This window comes from Equus asinus, chromosome 10, assembly GCF_041296235.1.
Source record: "Equus asinus isolate D_3611 breed Donkey chromosome 10, EquAss-T2T_v2, whole genome shotgun sequence".
In the NCBI taxonomy this organism is placed as follows: Eukaryota; Metazoa; Chordata; class Mammalia; order Perissodactyla; family Equidae; genus Equus; species Equus asinus.
The window spans coordinates 76657480-76678636 of record NC_091799.1 but is presented as its reverse complement, the minus strand read 5'-3'; the positions used below and the strand labels follow the sequence as shown (position 1 = coordinate 76678636).

The 21157-nt window shown below is 39.6% G+C and overlaps 2 long non-coding RNA genes across 4 annotated transcripts in view; one reads left to right on the top strand and one right to left on the bottom strand.

Annotated features, from left to right (window-relative positions):
* LOC123289611 (uncharacterized) overlaps positions 1–1599 on the bottom strand; it is a 38027-nt gene extending 36428 nt beyond the window's left edge. For all 3 annotated transcript variants that reach the window (XR_011506490.1, XR_011506489.1, XR_006533677.2), the window contains exons 1-2: positions 1390–1599; positions 395–471 (exon numbers count right to left, since the gene is read on the bottom strand). This is a non-coding gene — a long non-coding RNA (uncharacterized lncRNA). The remainder of the gene's footprint in view (positions 1–394; positions 472–1389) is intronic.
* A 9397-nt stretch (positions 1600–10996) lies between these two features.
* LOC123289440 (uncharacterized) overlaps positions 10997–21157 on the top strand; it is a 68240-nt gene continuing 58079 nt past the window's right edge. Inside the window, exon 1 of the long non-coding RNA XR_006533429.2 lies at positions 10997–11088. This is a non-coding gene — a long non-coding RNA (uncharacterized lncRNA). The remainder of the gene's footprint in view (positions 11089–21157) is intronic.

Below are 21157 nucleotides of genomic sequence, written 5' to 3'. Positions count from 1 at the left end.
ACATTAAGGTCCATGTCAGATTTCGTTTGGAGGAAAGAAGAGTTCCTATGATTAAAAATGAGGTGTTAAAAATCATTGATCTAGGCCACTTCTTTCATATAGATGAGAAGTGACATCAATGGATTAAGGAACTTCTCCAGAATCACACAATGGGTCTCTGCCAGCTACCCCTAAAACCCCTGGTTTCCAGACTCCTTTCTCGGAGTCAAAGTGAACTTGTCTACCTAATAGACTCGAACCCATTAACATTAATATAGATTAACAAAGTAGCCATCAGAGAATTGAAGATCAGATGAAGAAATCAGGGCAGCAGCATTTGAATGGTGACATTCACAGTGACTCCAAGTGGAAAGGAAGATAACCCAGATCAATGGATGTGTCCACCCTGCAGTACCTGTGACGTCAAGATCCATGACTGTCTCCTCCAATAACTGTAGCATCACCAAAAATCAGGGAAAAAGCTCAACCAGCCTGTAAAAGTTGAAAGATGACTAGAATTGGAGTTAGAGTTGCATATGAACTCTAGCTGTGCCACTTCCTACCTGGGTAATGACACTAATGACTAGACATGCCACTAAAATGATGCTTTCAGGAGATCATATGTCAGTAAGTCTACCACTGTAAACGTGTTCAATAAATGTAATCACCTTTTAGATTTGAAGCTCCAATTTACCGCTTGGTTTTACTGGCCTGAACTTGTGAAATAGAAGGGATCTGCTAATACAATTATGATAGCATGATGTTGAGGGGACAGCTGACCACACAAAGGAGGACTAGAGAGACCAGAACCCTCAGGAAATTTCCCTGGGCTCCCCCTTCCCTTGAACTTCTGTGGGCATGATGATAATCGTAAAGAAATAATGAGGAAATTCTGTAGTGCTTGGGCATCGATGAGCTTCCAAGGTGATATTGTGACTGTTATCACTGTGACTCTGTGAATGACTCATTTTCACCATCCAGGCACCACCCAAAGCTCACCAGAGGTTTAAGATTAACGGGCACCTTGGCATGGAAGTCAATGCTGCTGATACCACACACTTTTCTTGCTCTCCTCTGGCACTAGCTAGTAGGCAAAAAGGGAGTTGTATATGTCAGCCTAAAAGCAGATTGCAGATTGCAGATGAAAGATACTGGAACACCAACATAGTGCCATCATGAAGGAAGTGGTTTCATTGCAAATCAGGCCAATGTGTATCTCCCCTCTCTGCCAGACAGAGAGTTCTTAGAAGGAACAACTGATAAAATGCGCAAATTTCTCCTCATCCCTCCTGAATTCTCATCATTCATTTTGTTGAGAAATGGATCAAGCATTGACTCAGTCCATTCTGGCTACTATAACTAGCTACCATAGAAGGGGTGTCTTGTAAACAACATAAATTTATTTCTCACACTTCTTGAGACTGGATCAGGGTGCCAGCATGACTGAGCTCTGATGAGGACCCTCTTTTGGGTTGCAGACTGCCGACTTCTCAGGGTATCCTCACATGGCAGAATGAGGTGGAATAAAGACATTTTCAAGCAAACATAAAGCCAAATATGGTCCTCCAACAACTGATGATTAAAGGATGTATTTCAAGAAAAGTGAAAATGATCCAGAAGGAAAATCTGAAATATAAGAAGGATGACGAACAAAGAAAATGGTAAATATATGCGAAATTTGAACACAAGCTGTACAAAATAGTAATGGTAACGGAGAAAGGGTGGTAAAAATCAAGCTTTAGCACTAAGATACTGAGCAATATAACATACAAACCAGGAGGCTATGATTGGCAATTGGTGTTCAAGTATTCTAAAGTCTTGTATTGCTAGAGAGGAATATCTAGGTCCAATTTTGTTTGTCAATACATGTATAGGCCATTTGCTTAATAAAATGGCCTCTCAGATGCAGTGAGGAAATACTAAAACAAAACAAATACCACACACTGCAATGCTGACCAAAGTAGGAAAAGAGGATAGCTGATGGAAAGGAATTTTCAGGTAAGGAAAAAAAAGAATAACTTCCGTTTTCAAAGTTCACTTAATAAAAGAATCCTTAGAAAAGAACACTTCAGGGCATCAGCAAGATGGCAGAATAGGAGGTTCCCAGCTCACATCTCCCACAAAATAAGGATTTGGCAGCCACCCACGGACAAAAGTACCTTTGTGGGAGCTTTGGGATCCAGGTAGGAGGTTGTGAAACCCTGGTGGAGCCCAAGACTAAGAAGGGCTGCTTTGAGAAGGAAGGCACATGCCCCAGTGGCAGGGTTGCTGACTGTGCCCCAAGTGTGGAGCAGAAGCAGCCCCATGCCCCTGTGGACTTGGCTCCAGTCTTGCTCTGCCATGGTCTGGGGGCAGTCCTGCACCTATTCACGGACCCAAATATGGACCCAGAAGTAGCCCCAAGCCCAAGTCAGCAGAAGGAAGGAAATGATAAAGATTAGAACAGAAATAAATCAAATAGAGAATAGAAAAAAAATCAACAAAACTAAGAGTTAGTACTTGAAAAATAAACAAAATTGGCAAACTTTTAGCTAGACTAACTAAGAAAAAAGTTAAGACTCAAATAGATAAAATAAGAAATAATAAAGGAGACATTACAACAGATGCCTCAGAAATAAAAAGGATCATAAGGTACTATTATGAACAATTATATTCCAATAAATTGGATAATCTAGAAGAAATGGATAAATTCCTAGAAACATACAACCTATGAGAACTGAATCTAGAAGAAATAGAAAGCCTGAATAGACCAATAACAAATAAAGAGATTAAATTAGTATTCAAAAACCTCCCAACAAAAAAAAGGCCAGGACCAGATGGCTTCATAGGTGAATTAACACCAACCCTTCTCAAACTCTTCCAAAAAATAGAAGAGGGAACGTGTCCAAACTCATTTTATGAGACCAGCATCATCCTTACACCAAACCCAGACAAAGACACCACAAGAAAAGAAAACTACAGGCCAACATTCCTGATGAACATAGATACAAAAATCCTCAATAAAACACCAGCAAACCAAATTCGACAGCACATTAAAAGGATCATATGCCATGACCATGTGGGATTTATCCCTGAGATGCAAGAATGATTCAACATGTGCAAATCAATCAATGTGATACACCACATGAATAGGATGAAAGATAAAAACCACATGATTATCTCAATAGATGCAGAAAAAGATTTTGACAAAATTCAACATCCAATCACAATAAAAACTCTCCAGAAAATAAGCATAGAATGAACTTACTTCAACACAATAAACATAATATATGAAAAGCCCACAGCTAACATCATAATCAGTGGGGGAAAACTAAAAGCTTTTCCTCTAACATCCAGTACAAGGCAAGGTTGGCCACTCTCACCACTTCTATTAAACATGTTACTAGAAGTCCTAGCCAGAGCAATTAGACAAGAAAAAGAAATAAAAATCATCCAAACTAGAAAGGAAGAAGTAAAATTATCTGTGTTTGTAGATGCCATGATCACATGTGTAGAAAACCCCAAAGATTCAACAGCAAAAAAAACTGAATTCAATAAAGTTTCAGGATAGAAAATCAACATAGGAAAATCAGTGGTGTTTCTATACATTAACAGTGAACTATCTGAAAAGGAAATTAAGAAAATAATACCATTTACAATAAAAACAAAAAGAATAAAATACTTAGGAATAAGTTTAACTAAAGAGATGAAAGACTTGTACTTTGAACATTATAATACGTTGATGAAGGAAATTAAGGAAGACACATATAAATGAAAAGACATCCCATGTTCACAGATTGGAAGAATTAATATTGTCAAAATGTCCTTAACACACAAAGTGATCTACAGATTCAATGTATCCCTATCAAGATGTAATCCCTATCACAATGGCAACCTTTACAGAAATAGGAAAAAAAATCCTAAAATTCATATGGAGCCTCAAAAGACCCCAAGGAGCCATGCAATCTTGAGCAAGAAGAACAAAGCTGGAGGCTTCACACTTCCTGATTTCAAAATATATTACAAAGCTAAAGTGATCAAAACAGTATAGTACTGGCAGAAAAACAGACATATAGGGGCTGGCCCAGTAGCAAAGTGGTTAAATTCGCATGCTCTGCTTCAACAGCCCAGGGTTCGCAAGTTCGGCTCCTAGGTGAGGACCTGGCACTGCTTGTCAAGCCACACAGTGGTAGCATTCCACATAAAATAGAGGAAGATTGGCATAGATGTCAGCTTAGCGACAATCTTTCTCAAGCAAAAAGAGGGGAGATTGGCAACAGTTGTTAGCTCAGGACAATCTTCCTCATACACACACACACACAAACATATAGACCAATAGAAAAGAATAGACAGCCCAGAAGTAAATCTATGCATTTATGGCTAACTGAACTTCTACAAGAGTGCCAAGAAGACTCTAGGGGGAAAGGCCAGTCTCTCCAATAAATAGTATTGGGAAAACGGAATATCCACTTGCAGAACAATGAAATTGGACCCTTATCTTACACCATATACAAAAATCAACTCAAAATGGATTAAAGACTTGAATGAAAGACTTGAAACTGTAAAATTCTTAGTAGAAAATGTAAGGGAAAACTTCTTGACATTGGTCTGGGCAATAATTTTTTTGATATACCATCAAAAGCACAGGCCACAAAAGCAAAAACAGATAAGTGGGATTGCATCAAACTAACAACCTTCTGCACAGCAAAGGAAACAATCAGAAGAGTGAAAAGGCAACCTATAAAATGGGAGAAAATATTTGCAAGCTATATATCCAAAGGATATATAGTTAATATCCAAAATATACAAGAAATTTATACAACTCAATAGAAAAAAGAAAAATACCCACACACACAATTAAAAAAGGAGCTAAGGAGTTGAACAGATGTTTCTCAAAAGAAAACATACAAATGGCCAACAGGTATGAAAAGGTGTTCAGCATCAATAGCCACCAGGGAAATACAAGCCAAAACCACAATCAGATATCACCTCACCCCTCACACAGTAGAATGGCTACTATCAAAAAGACAAAAGATAAGTGCTGCTGAGGATGTGGAGAAAAGGGAACACTTGTACACTGTTAGTGGGAATGTAAATTGCTACAGACACTATGGAAAACAGTATGGAGGTCCCTCAAAAAAGTAAAAACAGCACTACCATGTGACCTAACAATCCCACTTTTAGGTATCTGTCCAAAGGAAGCAAAATCATTATCTTGAAGAGACAGCTACAAGTGAATGTTCATTGCAGCATTGTTCACCATAGCCAAGATAGGGAAACAATTTAAATGTCCAGCAATGGACGAATGGATGAAGAAAATATGGTCTATATATAAACAAACCTATGTGTATATTTAGGACTATTATTCAGCCTTAAAAAAGAAAGAAATCCAGGGACCAGCCCTGTGGTGTAATGGTTAAGTTAAACACATTCTGCTCGGCGGCCTGAGGTTCCTGGGTTCAGATCCTGGGCACGGACATATACCACCTGTCAGCCATGTTGAGGTGGTGACACACATACAAGATAGAGGAAGACTGGCACAGATGTCAGCTCAAGGAGAATCTTCCTCAAGCAAAAAAAGAGGAAGATTGGCAACAAAGGTTACCTCAGGGCAAATCCTCCTCACTAAAAAAAAAGAAAGGAAGGAAGAAATCCTGCCATTTGCAACAACATGGATAAACCTGGAGGACATTATACTAAGTGAAATAAGCCAGACAAAAAAACAAATACACGACCTCACTTATATGTAGAATCTGAAAGAGTCGAACCTATAAAAGCACAGAGTCGAAGTGGTTGCCAGGGGTTAGGAGGTAGAGGAAATGAGGAGACATCCGTCAAAGGGTACAAAGTTTCAGTTATGTGAGATGAATAATCTCTGGAGATCTAATGTACGCATAATAAAGATAGTTAATAATACTGTGTTGTATACTTGAAATTTGCCAAGAGTTTCGATCTTAAGTGTTTGTACCATAGAAACAAACAACAAAAAAATCGTAACTATGTAAGATGATAGGTATGTTAACTAGCTTGATTGTGGTGATCATTTCACAAGGTATATGTATATCAAAACATGGAGTTATACACCTTAAAAATATACAATTTCCATTTGTCAATTATACCCTAATAAAGCTGGAGAAAAAATAATTCACCCAACTCCTCAAAAGTGAAGTAGTAACCTCCATCCTAGCCCAGAGAAGTGTCTTTATAGACCTTTATGCCACTCAGATGACATCTACCTTCCAATGAGGCATCTGCCTGTGGGTGATGATGGTTGCTTACATGGTTTCTATCTCCCAAACACTCATCAAACCTCTGTGAATCTCTCTGATGTAGCGCTAGAAACCTCCTGTGTACACAGTCTTCTCAAATTGGGGTTGGGGAGGGAGCAATTTCCTGGGGAGAGTGAGCTCTGACACCCAAACAGAGCCAAGACACTGGCTCCTACACACTACAGATCTTGTAGAAATGGTTTTACCCATGCAGACCCCTTAAAAAACCACCAACTATGTAAATCATCCACTTTCTTAACCAGAAACAAATATTCTAAGTGAACAAAAATACCAAGTTGAAATCAGTTTATTATAGAGTTATATGCTGCATCTTAAAATTATGTCCCTGGAAGCTATTCCTCCAAATTCATAAAGGTGCCCACTTTGTATTGTATAAGGTCTCTAGGTTAAGGCATGAGTTTTGGGGTCAGACAGCCTGGATTTGAACATGTAAACAGCTTCACTACATCTACCTGATCCTTAGCCTCAATTTGATCGTCTGTGAGGTAGAAATACTAACACCTGTCACATACAGATGCTGTGGAATTAATCGAGTTACGCACTTAGGTTTCAGAAAGGAGATGACACCAAGGTAGCAATCAGTGTTAGCTGTGACTATTGTTAACATTAATGGAGGCAGCATCAGTGTAACCAATCTGTACCAAGAATTAATTTAAATGTCGCTAACATCAGACTGTGGAATGCACAGACACATAAAATCCTGGAGGTTACAGGGATCACTCATTTTGTAACCGAACTCAGTGGGTCCATCTGTCACAATTCCAACTCTCATTTTCTAGATGAGGATTTGAGACCCAGAGAGACTCAGGGACTTGTCCAAAGTCACACAGCCAGTATAGGGAACTCAAATCTGAACCCCAGCTTCTGGGCATCAGTCTGATACTATTTCTTCTATATCAGAGCTCATGTGTTTTCTTTTACTTTCCCAGCAAATAATTTGTGAGGTTAATATATTAAAATTGAAAGACTTTTCCCGCGCACACCCCAGTGAAAGGAAGGAACGTGGGAGGATAGGGTCTGGCCAAGGAAAAACCACGTCTGAGGAAAACTGTGTTTGGCCTCCCTGGATATAGTTCACCACATTGTGAAGCAAAGGAAAACAAAGAAGCCAATTATAGGTGCATCTTGATCTGTTTCAGGCCTATTTATTCAGTGTATACTCAATTTCATGGACAAACAATCCTATCTTTTCACCGATTATATTTTCTGAGCAAAAAAATCTAGAAACTTGGGGGCCAGCCCCGTGGCTGAGTGGTTAAGTTCGCAGGCTCCGCTGCAGGCAGCCCAGTGTTTCGTCCGTTTGAATCCTGGGCGCGGACATGGCACTGCTCATTGAGCCACGCTGAGGTGGCGTCCCACATACCACAACTAGAATGACCCATAACTAAGAACATACAACTATGTACCGGGGGGCTTTGGGGAGAAAAATGAAAAAATAAAATCTTTGAAAAAAAATGAAAAAAAAATCTAGAAACTTGTACAGAAAATGAGATGAAATATTCAAAATGCATACATATTATTCTTGAAAATTCAATCACAAAATCTCACCTACCAACCATTTCTCATCATTGCACCTTTTTTTGACTCTTCCCTCCCCCAAATTGAGAGGCATTTCTGAAAAATCATTCACATTTTGAGGCTGGCCTCATTCCGTTTTCTTTAGCTACCTCGGAGCCCCATTTTCTTCAATTTTCCAAAGTGACTTCCCTTTCTGTGCCATCACCAAATATCAACCAAGTGGCCCATGAAGTCACTCTGATGCCCATGTGATGGAAAATCATGCTCATTATGACTGAGTCCAAACTTGGTACATTGTTATTTTCAAATTGTTTTAAGGTGCTGTTTTTTTGAGCTGCTATAGCTATTGTAGATTGGATTCAGAAAAAGTTTTTCTATCTTGTCTGCGGGAGCCCCCAGGGTCTTCTCATTCACAGCCAGAAAGGCCTCTCCTCACCCCCAGGTTCTGAGATTACTACAATGTGCTGAGAGCGACAGGGCAGCTTCAAAAACCATAGTGTAGCCTCTCAGCTAATGGGGTGATGATTGGTGTACCTGGAACTGAGACACATTATGTCATCTATGCCACAGCTCCAGGTGGCAGAGGTCACTTCAAAAGTGACCTGCCTTCCTAGATAAGCCCCTTCTAGTCATAAAACCCACAGGTAACAGCTGAAATGACCTAGTCCAACGCCCTCATGATACAGAAAGATCTGCCAATGTTCAGAAAGGTGAAGTTACTCACCAAAGATGAATCCAGATCTCCTGACCTCTAATTCAGGGCTTTGACATGACATCACTAAGTCTACGGTATCCCTCATGGCTCTCACTTCTGCTCTGCTGCCTCCACAAAGTTCCAGGGGATTCACTGAGTCACCCTTTTCTCACCTCACCCTACCCTGGACTCACCCTGACTTCATTTTATATGTTTTCATTATAACCTTTTCTTAAGTAGCCCCAAGTCTTAACTACACTAAAAACTGAGGTCTAATGAAATCGTTAATATAAAACGACAGCATTGCTGTCAAAGGGAGGATAATAATAGTGCCCCGACCTCCAGGGAAATGGGGAAGTGATCAAACCACACTGCTTTTTTTACCTGCCTGTAATTATAAAAAGATGCGTATGAGTATAACTGAACACATGGTCACATGAACAGTGATTCAGAGCTCTCAGAAAATTCAAGTCATATTTAAAGCAATAAAATTCCAAAGATTCTGACCTCTTTCTTCTGCCACTAAGTTATGTGCCCTGGGAGCACTAATAAACCAATTTTTGCCTAGATTTTTTCATTTGTAAAATGAATTATTTGAAATGGGTAAAAGCGGTCAAAAGGTACAACTTCTGGTTATAAAATGGATAAGTCCTGGGGATGTAATGTACAGCATGGTGACCATAGTTAATAATACTGCATTGTATATTTGAAAGTTTTTAAGAGAGTAGATCTCAAAAGTTCTCATCACAAGAAAAGAAAATTGTAACTGTGTGTGGTGACGGCTGTTAACTAGATTTATTGTGGTGATCGTTTCATGACATATACAAATATTGAATTATGTTGTACACCTAAACTAACATAATGTCAATTACATCTCAATTTAAAAAAGAAAAGCATGAAGGATTTGGACTACATGATTTCTAGTTTTCCTTCTAGGTGGCCATTCTAGTCCATGTTTCTAAACGCTCAGTGTGAAGGATGATGTAGAGAGAACCTTGGGGGGGGGGGGATGGGCTAGCAAGTCTTCCTTCACATTTATAGTCTTCACCTTCATTATGAGCCAAGAGGCTTTGGCTCTGGTCCCTTCAGATCTACTCTCCTTATCTCTTCTACCATTTTACCTGTTGGAATGTACAAACTCAAAGGATGCTTCTAAATGTAAATTTTGATAAAGAGGTTAAATCTGTCAATCCTTCACGCTTAACATAAATCAACTTCAGCAAACAATTAAGACATTTCTTCTTAACATTTAGTGGGCCTTTTTTTTTTTTTTTAGAGGATGATTAGTCCTGAGCTAACATCTGCTGCCAATCCTCCTCTTTTTGCTGAGGAAGACTGGCCCTGAGCTAACATCCATGCCCATCTTCCTCTACTTTATATGTGGGATGCCTGCCACAGCGTGGCTTGCCAAGCGGTGCCATGTCCACGCCCGGGATCTGACCCGGTGAACTCCAGGCTGCCGAAGCAGAACATGCGAACAGCTACACCACCGGGCCGGCCCCTAGTGGGCCTTTTGATGATGGATCCAGCTATGAAAACTAGATAAATGTTGGACATCAGAGAACTTAAATGGGGAACAGGTCTTTGTAGGACACATGGGCTCTGTGCCACAAGAGACTACATGGGTAGTAAGACAGCTATCTAACATGGAGAAGAAAGAAGCAGAAATAAGTGTTTGGAATATACTGCACACACTCTGGGCATAACTTGAAGATTTTCTAGGGTCCTTGGTGTGAGCCACCACGGACTTTGAGCACTTGCTCTGCCTGTTCTGGACTAAGTTCCTGGGATGCAGTGGTGGCAAATGAGGGGATTTAGTATTGTCTCAAAGTCCTCTTAGTTCCATTCTCCCTTGGGAGGCAGGGGCAACCTATGCCTCCCTCATGTCTCAGCCCAACCCATGAGGCAGGAAAGCGTCCCAGAGTCCAATCAACTGACAGCGTCACAGCATCTGAAGAACATCGTACTTGACTGAGGCCTAAAATTACCAACTGTAAGGAAAAAAGGAACATCAGTCTGATGTAATCATTCATTAAGCAAGATACTAACAGACTAAATCTTATAGCTTGTTGGTAACAATATTCACCGCCACTTTACAAGGTCATTCAGCACAATCCTTAAATCACTTTTAAAAGTCCATATTCTATTAGTACCTTTTGACTGCAAGAAACAGAAACAGAAACTCCCTGGGCCTAGCTAATGCAACCAAAAAAGGCGGCACTCTAATATATGGGGTAGACTCTGTTCCACGCCTACTCAATTACCCACTTCCTTTTTCTAGAATTAAGCAACAGATAATGATTGCCTTAGCCAGGGCATGCTTTTCCCCACTTTCCCAACCTCCTTTTCTGCTAGAGTGGCCATGTGATCCAGTTTTATCTAGTAAGATAGAAGGAGAAGTCTGCCTCGGTAGCTTCTGGGAAGGCTTTCCTTTCCTGATAAAAGAGGCAGATAAACGTAGTACCATCCCTTCCTGTTTGAACAAGGATAAGAAGTTTGGAGCTACAGCATCCATCGTGTAATTATATGGATTACAGGAAAAGAGAATCACAGAGATGCCACTCTGACATCACTGAGCCCCTGAATCCATCCCAGCAGCCAACTACCTCCAGACTACCTGTTTTGAAGGTAAAGTAAATGCTGATTTGAGCAAGCCTCCATAACTTCAGGTTTTCCCTTTCTCTTGCTGCTAAAAGCATTCCTAACTAGTGGGGAGAATTTTATGAAACTCAAGGCCAAAGTGGAAGCAACTTTGACTTAATCTCTTGATACCAACTACATCCAATGACTTAACCCAACTTCTAGTCCAGCTTCTCTCTCTTTTTTTTTTTTTTTTTGAGGAAGATTAGCCCTGAGCTAACTGCTGCCAATCCTCCTCTTTTTGCTGAGGAAGACTGGCTCTGAGCTAACATCTACGCCCATCTTCCTCTACTTTATATGTGGGATGCCTACCACAGCATGGCTTAATGAGTGGTGCCATGTCCACACCCAGAATCCAAACCAGTGAACCCTGGGCTGCCGAAGCGGAACGTGCGAACTTAACTGCTGCACCACAGGGCGGGCCCCTAGTCCAGCCTCTCTTGACCTTGCTGGTTTTACTCCTATTTTGTGTGTTTCATACATACACTACTCATTTTCTATCTTGCTCCTGAAAAATTGGATAAAGAAGCACTTAACCATTAAGATCTTACTGAAGAGACTGGCTTGTTTCTCTCTCTTTCTTTTTTTGGAAACACTGGATTTCGTTTGCTTTAATTAAATTTAGTATGTAATAAAATTTGGTTTTTTTCTATGAAGAGTACCCAAAACTAATAGAATTGGATGGTTTTGAGCTAAATCTGGTGCATACAGTTCAAAGACTTGCATTACAGTAACATTTTAAGTGTGATGGGCAAGTACATATCATAATTTACTCGTACACCTTTTCACCAAAAGCATTAGTCATATGGATTGGTTAAGGAAGTTCACCATTAAAACTGTCAACTCTACCATGTTGCCAATCTTAATGTGGTTGTTGAGCTTCAGCATATAGAAATTGTCTTTACATCTGAGTTTCTACGTAACCCAGGCTCAGTTACATAGAAAAGAAAGATATTCTTTCTCTATCTCTAAGCAAAGAGAAATGGGCTGCAAAAGGACGGCATGGGAATTTCAGTATGTGCTAACACCCCTCCTAGGGAAAGACAAAAGAAGTCTGCTACCAAAAGGATGAACTCCGGCTATTGTGACTACCTGGGGTTACCTTACAGGTGAACACTGCGTGTAGCTTCTATGCTCCCTCCTTTACTCATGCAGAATTCAGGCACAGGATATAAGGAGTGTCTATGTTCCTAACTACGCTAAGATGGCTTTCAAGTGACAGAGAAGGCATTTGGTGATACCAAGAAGTACCAAGAAGCTACTACAAGCTTCCTCATAACCTTTGCCTTAATTTCATTACAAAATAGCTAATGTTTGTTAACATTTTCTATGCATTTCACATGCATTATTCCATCTAAGCCTCACAAAAATCCTATGAGGCATGTACTGCTGATAGTCTCATTTCGCCAATGAAGAAACGGAAAACATAGAATGCTATGTAACTTGTCAAGGACACACAGGTAGAAAGTCTAAAACTTTGATTTAAAACTAAGAAGTTTGGTTCCAGAGTTGGGAATCTAAACCACTATGCCATGGAGCAACCCATATATGTGTAAAGATTTCAGCTAAGATCTCCGAGAAAGCTACTACAGAGGTCAATTCAGAGGTATTTCCATACTAGGAAACTCTGGTCTTCACCTCTTGGCCGCGTGGTGCCCAACCTTCAGGCACAGGGTTACAGTTCTTCAGCCTGCCCATTTGTGCAGATGAAAGCAGGAGCTGAAGTGGGATTCTCGGAAGGGCTACTAAAGGCTTTGCCTTCATTCTGAGTGTTTCGCGTGCCTGGAAGTTTGTATTAGCACTGGAACCTAAAGTAGGACAGGAAGGCGAAACTCATGGGTAGAGGATAAGCCCCTGGTCGATCCTTTGCAACAAGGATCCAACAAGACACTGGATTATTCATCATCTGTTCTGACGGGAACAATCACTTCATAGATGATGAGAAGTTCACAAAAACTTCCCCATCTGTATGTAAATGCTGTAAATGCTACATGCCTCTATTTTAATGGTTCTTGTTTCCCTGCTTAAAATGTAACTGCCCCTTACAAGACAACTCAGCAATCATTGTCTGAAATGTGCAGGTTGATAGGAATGGGTTTATCAGATGCTTTTATGAGAGCTGGATTTGATGAGGGAGAAAAAGAAGAAAGTAGTGTCTCTGTGTGTAGAAAACAAGGAAACAAACTTTGACTGCTTTATAATTCAGGCCTAGTCATGGATGACTAATAGGCCTGAGGAGGTGCCCAGGACACAGGATTTTCAGCTCAGTTCAGCAAATTGGGATCATCATAGGATTGGTCATCCTATCACTGATGCAAGCTTGTCCATCAGCCTACTGCTCGAGAAAAGTTCTCAATTTTCAGTTCTCTGAAACCAATCCAACTGTCCCTTAATGGGTTCATTGATAAACTGTGGAACATCCATACAATGGAACACTACCAGCAATAAAAAGAAACAAACTATTGATGCATGCGACAACTCAGATGAATCTCAAAGGCATGATGCTGAGGGAAAGAAGCTGGTTTCAAAAGATTACATGCTGCATGAACCCATTTAAAGAACATTCTTAAAAAAACAAAAATGATAGGGATGGATAACAGATCAGTGGTTGCCAGGGGATAGGAAGTAGGGAACGGTATGAATATACAGTAGTCCCCCCTTATCTGTGGTTTTGTTTTCCACTATTTCAGTTACCCATGGTCAACCACGATTGGAAAATATTAAATCGAAAATTTCAGATATAAACAATTCATAAGTTTTCAACTGCACATCCTTCTGAGCAGCATGATGAAATTTTGGGCCATCTTGCTCTGTCCCCATCTCCCACGTGAATCATCCCTTTGTCCAGTGTATCCATACTGCACATGCTACCCACCCGTTACTCACTTAGTAGCCATCTTGGTTATCAGATCAACTGCGGAAGTGTACCCGTATCGCAGTGCCTGTGTTTAAGTACCCCTTATTTTACCTAATAATGGCCCCAAAGCACAAGAGTAGTCATGCTGGCAATTCGGATATGCCAAAGAGAAGCCATAAATGGTTATTTTAAATGAAAAGGTGGAAGTTCTCCATAAGGAAAAAAGAAAAATTGTATGCTGAGGTTGCTATGGTGACCTTTATTACAGTATATTGTTATAATTGTTCTACTTTATCATTAGTTATTGTTGTTCATCTCTTGCTGTGACTAATTTATAAATTTAAACTTTATCATAGGTATGTATGTATAGGAAAAAACAGTTTGTATAGGATTCAGTACTACTCATGGTTTCAGGTATCCACTGGGGGTCTTGGAACACATTCCCTGCAGATAAGGGGGCACTACTGTAAAAAGATGACATGAAAAGCTTTCAAGGTAATATAACTGTTCTCAATCCTGGTGGTGATTATACAAATCTATACATGCATTAAAATTCATAGAATTTTACACCAAAAAAAAGTCGCTTTTACTGTGATAATTTTTAAAATAAAATAAATAAACTCATTCATGAACAATGTTCTTGAAAAGAAAAAGCTTATCCACATATCTATGTATAGCACAGGACAGAGAATCCTACTTACCACACAAGGAGTCAGAAAATATGAGTTCTTGACCCAATTCCTTTTCACTAATTAGCTCTTTAGTATTATCCATTATGCATTATGCCATTAATACTAACAATTAAATTAACCCACACATACACTTTGGTAAATCACTGAACTCCAGGATTCAGTGTTCTAATCAATCATAGAGTCATGAGTTTAGTCTGTAAAACATATCTGACACAGCTCTAAAATTCTAAGAGGCTAGGATCTTGCATCATATGGAATTCCCCAAGTTGTTTGTCTTAAACTCTAGCATAGACTAAAATTAGCTAAGGGTGGTAGTTGGAATGGGCAGACATCAAATGAGGATACTTCCTAATTTAAAATGCTCTCGAAAGAAGAAGTCAGGGCAGAAGTCTTTTCTACCAGAAAAAAAAAAAGTTGAACTTCAAACTCAATGAGCCTTCTCAGGCATTTAGTCACACAAAGGACCCTGCAGATAATTTCATGCAAATTTGTAAATCACCTTCTTCCCTTCTTGCTCAAAACAAGACATACAAATTAAAGGGAAAGGGAAAGAGAAAGAAAATCACACTCTCTCTGCTGAAAGTAAGACTTAGCATTTGGTTTTGCTGCTCTATATTAGAGACAAGGATGAGAAGGAAGAAGGGACTTTTTCAACGCTACATAGAGAGATGTGAAGTTGCTCAAGGGATATATATTCAACCCGAAAGCAGTCAAGCTGCTCACAGCTTCATAGTGAAATTCCAGAATGGAAAACAATGCTGTTTCAGCTATATGGGAATGTCCCTTAAAAGTTTTATCTCCATTTCTAACTGAGAAATTCCTGTAGAACAGAAGGAAAAGAGAAAGGCCACTTAATGCAGGGCTTTGGAATCTCTAAACAATTTTATGGGGAAATGCCCTAACAAATCAGCATCTTGCCACTACCAGGAATTTCAGAGATGATTAAAGGAAGTGTGGACAATGTGATCTCTCTTAAGTTTTGTTTTAATTTTTACTAGTGTCTTTTATTAATTTCTTTAATGTCATAAATTTGCTCCAAACTGTAACCTAACACTGAATTAATAGAACATTAAATTTTATATATGGTGTCCTGATTCTTAACACTTAACATTTGAAAGCTTTTGAGTATTAAAAAAAAAAAAAACTCAAATCACACATTCTTTATTTATTTTCACTTGTGTCACTAAATTGTAGTTTCATAAGAGCCTCTTCATATGCTAAAAACTATATTGAGTTTATTGTACACTGAATTTTCCTGCAACCCTTTCATCTCGTAACAGATTTGAATTAATGGCAGAAATGAATCTTGGAAGCTGCTGCCTCTTAAAGGTGTTTAGGTTTTAAGTTATAATGTGTAAATGTGAAGTGAGTTTTGAACTAAGCAAAATATGATTCCCGAATCCATCATCTCTTAGAATTTTAGATCCCATAGTCTTCAGTGGTCATCGGATGCAACCTCCAATATGATGCCAAAATTCCTCTGTTTTCCCCTTGCTGGAACACTTGTCCCAGCAAACAAGCTGCTCAGTACTACCTACTACACAAGGCAACGCTGCACCATTGTGAAACAACACCATTGGCTAGCCACCCCTTCTGATGACTGAGTCCAAATCTGTTTCCAGAGGCTTCCATTCCCTAGACTTGGTTCTACCCTCAAAAATACCAAAGATGTTATCTTCCTTCCACACATCTGCCCTGTGGCTCTAAGAACTGCAAACATGTCCGCGCCTTGGTTTTCTCGTTTTCACATTAAACATCACCTTCCCCTTCAACTAGTCCTCACATGACTTTATTCTGAGCCTCTTTTCAGCCTGGCTGAGCTCCTCTAAATGTCTAGATTCTCAGTGATTTTTAAATACTAAACACCTAGAGCAGAACACAATGACCTCAGTATACTCAACTGGCCCAGACTCCTTACTTTGAAATGAACAATGTACTTCTACTGTTGTGATATCCATGGCATTATTATTACTTACCATGACAGCGACAAATTCCTTAACATGAACTTTCTTTCAAAAAGGAAATTTCCTTGTTTTTAAAATGAAGAGGTTGCATAAGATCAGCAGAGGAGCTGTTTCATCAATTAAAATGATGATGGGAAAACCAACATGCTAAAACGCCAGGCAGGGAGTTGCCTTGTTAAAAGCAAGAGTATGCAAAATATCTACAGATTTAATGCAATCCTCATGAAAATTTCAACAGCATTTTTCACAGAAATAGAACAAACAATCCTAAAATTTGTATGGAACCACAAAAGATCCTGAATAGCCAAAGCAATCTTGAGAAAGAAGAACAAAGCTGGAGGCATCACACTCCTTGATTTCAAACTGTATTACAAAGCTATAGCAATCAAAACAGTATGGTACAAGCATAAAAACAGATACATAGATCAATGGAACAGAATAGAGCCTGGAAATAAAGCAACACATATATGGCCAAGAATATACAATGGGGAAAGGACAGTCTCTTCAATAAATGATGTTGAGAAAACCGGACAACCACATGCAAAAGAATGAAACTGGACCACTATCTAACACCATACACAAAAATTAACTCAAAATGGATTGAAGACTTGAATGTAAGACCTGAAACCATAAAACTCCTAGAAGAAAACACAGGCAGTAAGTTACATGACACTGGTTTTGGTGATGATTTTTGGATTTAACACCAAAAGCAAAGGCAACAAAAGCAAAAAATAAATAATTTGGACTACATCAGACTAAAAATCTTCTGCATTGCAAAAGAAACCATCAACAAAACAAAAAGACAACCTAACAAAATATTTAACAAAATATTTAATACAAAAACATTAACTAAAAAGATATATGCATCCCTATGTCCATTGCAGCATTTACAATAGCCAAGATATGGAAGCAACCTAAGTGTCTATTGATGGATGAATGGATAAAAAATATTTTAGATACACATACACACACACTGGAATATTATTTGGCCCTCAAAAAGGAAATCTTGCCATTTGTGAAAACATGGATGGACCTTGAGGGCACTATGCTAAGTGAAATAAGTCGGACAGAGAAAGACAAATACCTTAAGATCTTACTTTATGTGGAATCTTAAAAAAAAAAGCTTATAGATAGAAAGAACAGATTGGTGGTTGCCAGTGGCAGGTGGTAGAGGGTGGAGAATGGGTGATGAGGGTCAAAGGTACAACTTCCAGTCATAAAATAAATAAGTCCTGGGGATGTAACATACAGCACAGTGACTACAGTTAATAGTACTGTATTGTACATTTGAAAGTTGCTAGGAGAGTAAATCTTAAAAGTTCTCATCACAAGAAAAAAAATTTGTAACTATTTATGGTAATGGATGCTAACTAGATTTATTGTAGTGGTCAATTTGCAATATATACAAATATCAAATCATTATGTTGTACGCCTGAAATTAATATACTGTAATATGTCAATTGTATCTCAATAAAATTAAAAAACCAACAAATTAGAAAATTTTTTTAAGTAAGGATATGGATAGCATGAGGGAGGCGGGATGTTCGTCCTTTTGAGCACCGCCTCACCACCATCCCTGCATTCAAGCTTCTCAAATATTCTACGAAGTCTTCACTCCTTGTTCTGAAAGTCCAAAGCCCAACCTCATGGTCCTCTGGAAAATGAAGAAAGCTTTCTAATTCAGAGGGTTACTTGCCTCTAAAAAGCTACAGGTGGTGAAGTACTTTATATTCCCCTGTCCTAGTATGATACCAGCACCTCTCCGGTCACTCATGTCTTCTTTTAACAGTAGGTGCAAAAACTTTTCTTGTTTCCTTGTTTTTCGGTTTTGGTTGCTTTGTGTTTGACATTGCAAATCACTTTCAAGCCAGAAAAATGTAAACCAGGGGCTGTAGGCATGAAAATCAATTAAACTCCACCTTTATTTAGTTTAAAAAGAGCAAGACTGTTTGTTAAGAATTAAGAAGACGGTTTTAAAAAAACAAAATCAAAGAAATTTTTCAAGTAAAATAAGAGCTATAATATAGGTTTGATCTAAAGAATAAGGGTCAAATAAAAAGAAGGAAACATGGGGGATAGGATGAAGTGGAGAGAGAAGACAAGGCAATTAGAGATACAGAAACTCCTGCACAGAAGCACGAAAGGGTGAGCCGGAGGATGGGGAGGCAGTGGGAGGAGACGGGGATTCTCGTGGTGAAGCACAAATGGGATGTAGTTTTGTTTCTCTCCACACCCGCCCAAGAGCAGAACCCTGCTGTCCTGGGCACTACATCCTGGAGGTTCCTGATGGTGAGAACCAGCCCTTCCAGCCCAGATCACTGCCCTTTCCATGCCTGTAGGAAACAAGTGCCCATCCTAACACTCAGTATTCTTCTCATTGGCTCACCCACAATACAAGGAACGCTGACAAATTTTACTTTATACTCTTAGGATTTCTGTGTTTTGTGGGATTTTCACTTTGTTAACATAACATACCAAAAAAAACCCCTCAAATTTTCAGTCATTAAAGCCATTAAAGATGAAAAACACATCTAGGTTCACATCTCTCTTCTCTCACTTTGCAAATGGAGAAAATGAGGCTCGACACTAAGGCAACTTTTCCAGTCCAGCAAGGGGGTAACGGAGGACTCGATCAGGGAGGGAGCAGAGCGTTAGTGCTGTCAACATGAGGGCAGAATCACTTTCTGAAAAATGACCACTAAAACAGTCTGAGGCTTTGTTACCTCACGTTTTCTCTACCATACATCTGTTGGCTTGGCTTTATCATGTTACCACTTCCTGGTGTGGGGATTGTTTTCCTTTCAAGAATAAGTAAACAGTACAAGCCAATGAACTCTAGAATGATAAATGTCCTCTTGTCTCAATATTTTCTTCCCAGAAGATAGAATAGGATATGCAAGGAAAATTCTTTTCACCAAAATAATAAATATTTATTGTAAGATACAAACAGGACACCACAGAAAGCCTCGGAGTGATTTTACTTTCTGTCAGTACAACATTTTCTGCAAGTCTTTGGGGCTGTCAGCCAGGGTGGACGTACAGAGAGTGAGGCTAGCTGACTGATCCTGAGCACCAGTTTGGCCACACTCTAAGTCCAGTTGCCCACAGGGGATGGGACTGCTGAGACATGATGCTATGCTATTTGTCCCACCCAAGCAAATTCCAGGCATTAGGTTGCCTGCCACAAACCTACCCATCGTGTGGCAAATGCAATTCCCACATCAACCAGAAGTCCCAAGGCCCACTCATTCCTACCTCTCAAAAGAGATTGGTCCCAATGCCTGGAGGACTCCAGCGGAGGAAGTTTCCCCCTACAATACAGGTCATTTCCGAGAGGTGCTATGAGACACTCAGCACCAATCAGCAACAGCCAGGATCTCATTCTGCTCCCCAAGGAGGTGATGGACCTTAATCATCTTTAGTCCAAATCTTCTCCACCCCTTAAAGACACGCTGAAAAATCCTGTGAATCTGATCGGAAAGAATCCATGGCAAATAACTCTTGTGTCACTGATACACCAAATTGAACTGAACAGGTTATAAGTACTTACTGAAGACCTACTGTGTACAGGGCATCCTATTAGGGGTTGCACAGGTGTGGCTAGGGGAGAGTGAATGGCAATTACACCCTAACATAAAACTGGTCTAATTCCAATTTTGTACAAGTTGTCCCTTCAGGTTATAGTTGGCCTTTTTCTTGTCCCCATTCCTGTGTTGCTTTGCCCACTGTTCTTAGTAACACCTCTCCAAGAAGATAAAATGGAAAAATTTAGGTTAAGTAAGACAATTCGAAAGAATTTGTTGATAAGATGGAAGTCAAAGATTATACCTGAATATCATTAACTCTTGCTATCTGAACCCCTTATTACTCCCATTGATTGGTTTTGTGGGGATGAGGGTGGGAGCATGATCATGGAACTTCCCCACTGGCAATGCATCAGCACTTCCCAAATAAAGAGAACATTCCTGCTGCAGCTTTTAATCCTCACTTCAGGTCTCAGTTTTTCTACTTAAAGAACAGGTGCTGATGTTTCTTCTTCCCAACGATCCTTTCACTGTTCATGAGGACCACGTCTGCCAACCACATCAAAGTATCTAGATGCTAGTTAGAAGACCTAGTGCTTCTTCTTGTCTTAACAATCCCCTACAAAGAAGTCGTCAATGCACAGAGAGATGACCTTTGTAATCTAAGACACACAGGTAATGGATCACGGGTGTAGGTGGGGTCCCCCCCCACAGTGTAAGCACAGGTACCCCTCTACTTCCTGGTCCCCTTGGAAGTACAATTGCAATAGATTGACTTAGATGTGATCCTGCCAAAGGCAAGGAACATACTAGATGGCATTTGATGAATTTTTCTAGCCTTAAAATCTGATTATCGATTCCATGCCCCTAAGAGATCTGAAATTAAAGGGAGCAGCATTATTGAATTTTGTAGAAAACACAGCCATAGGAGTGATGCACTTAACTTCCTTTACTGAACATTCTATGACAAAGAAAATGGATAAGTGTGATTCACGAAGCTAGGGGAAACATGAGGAAAAG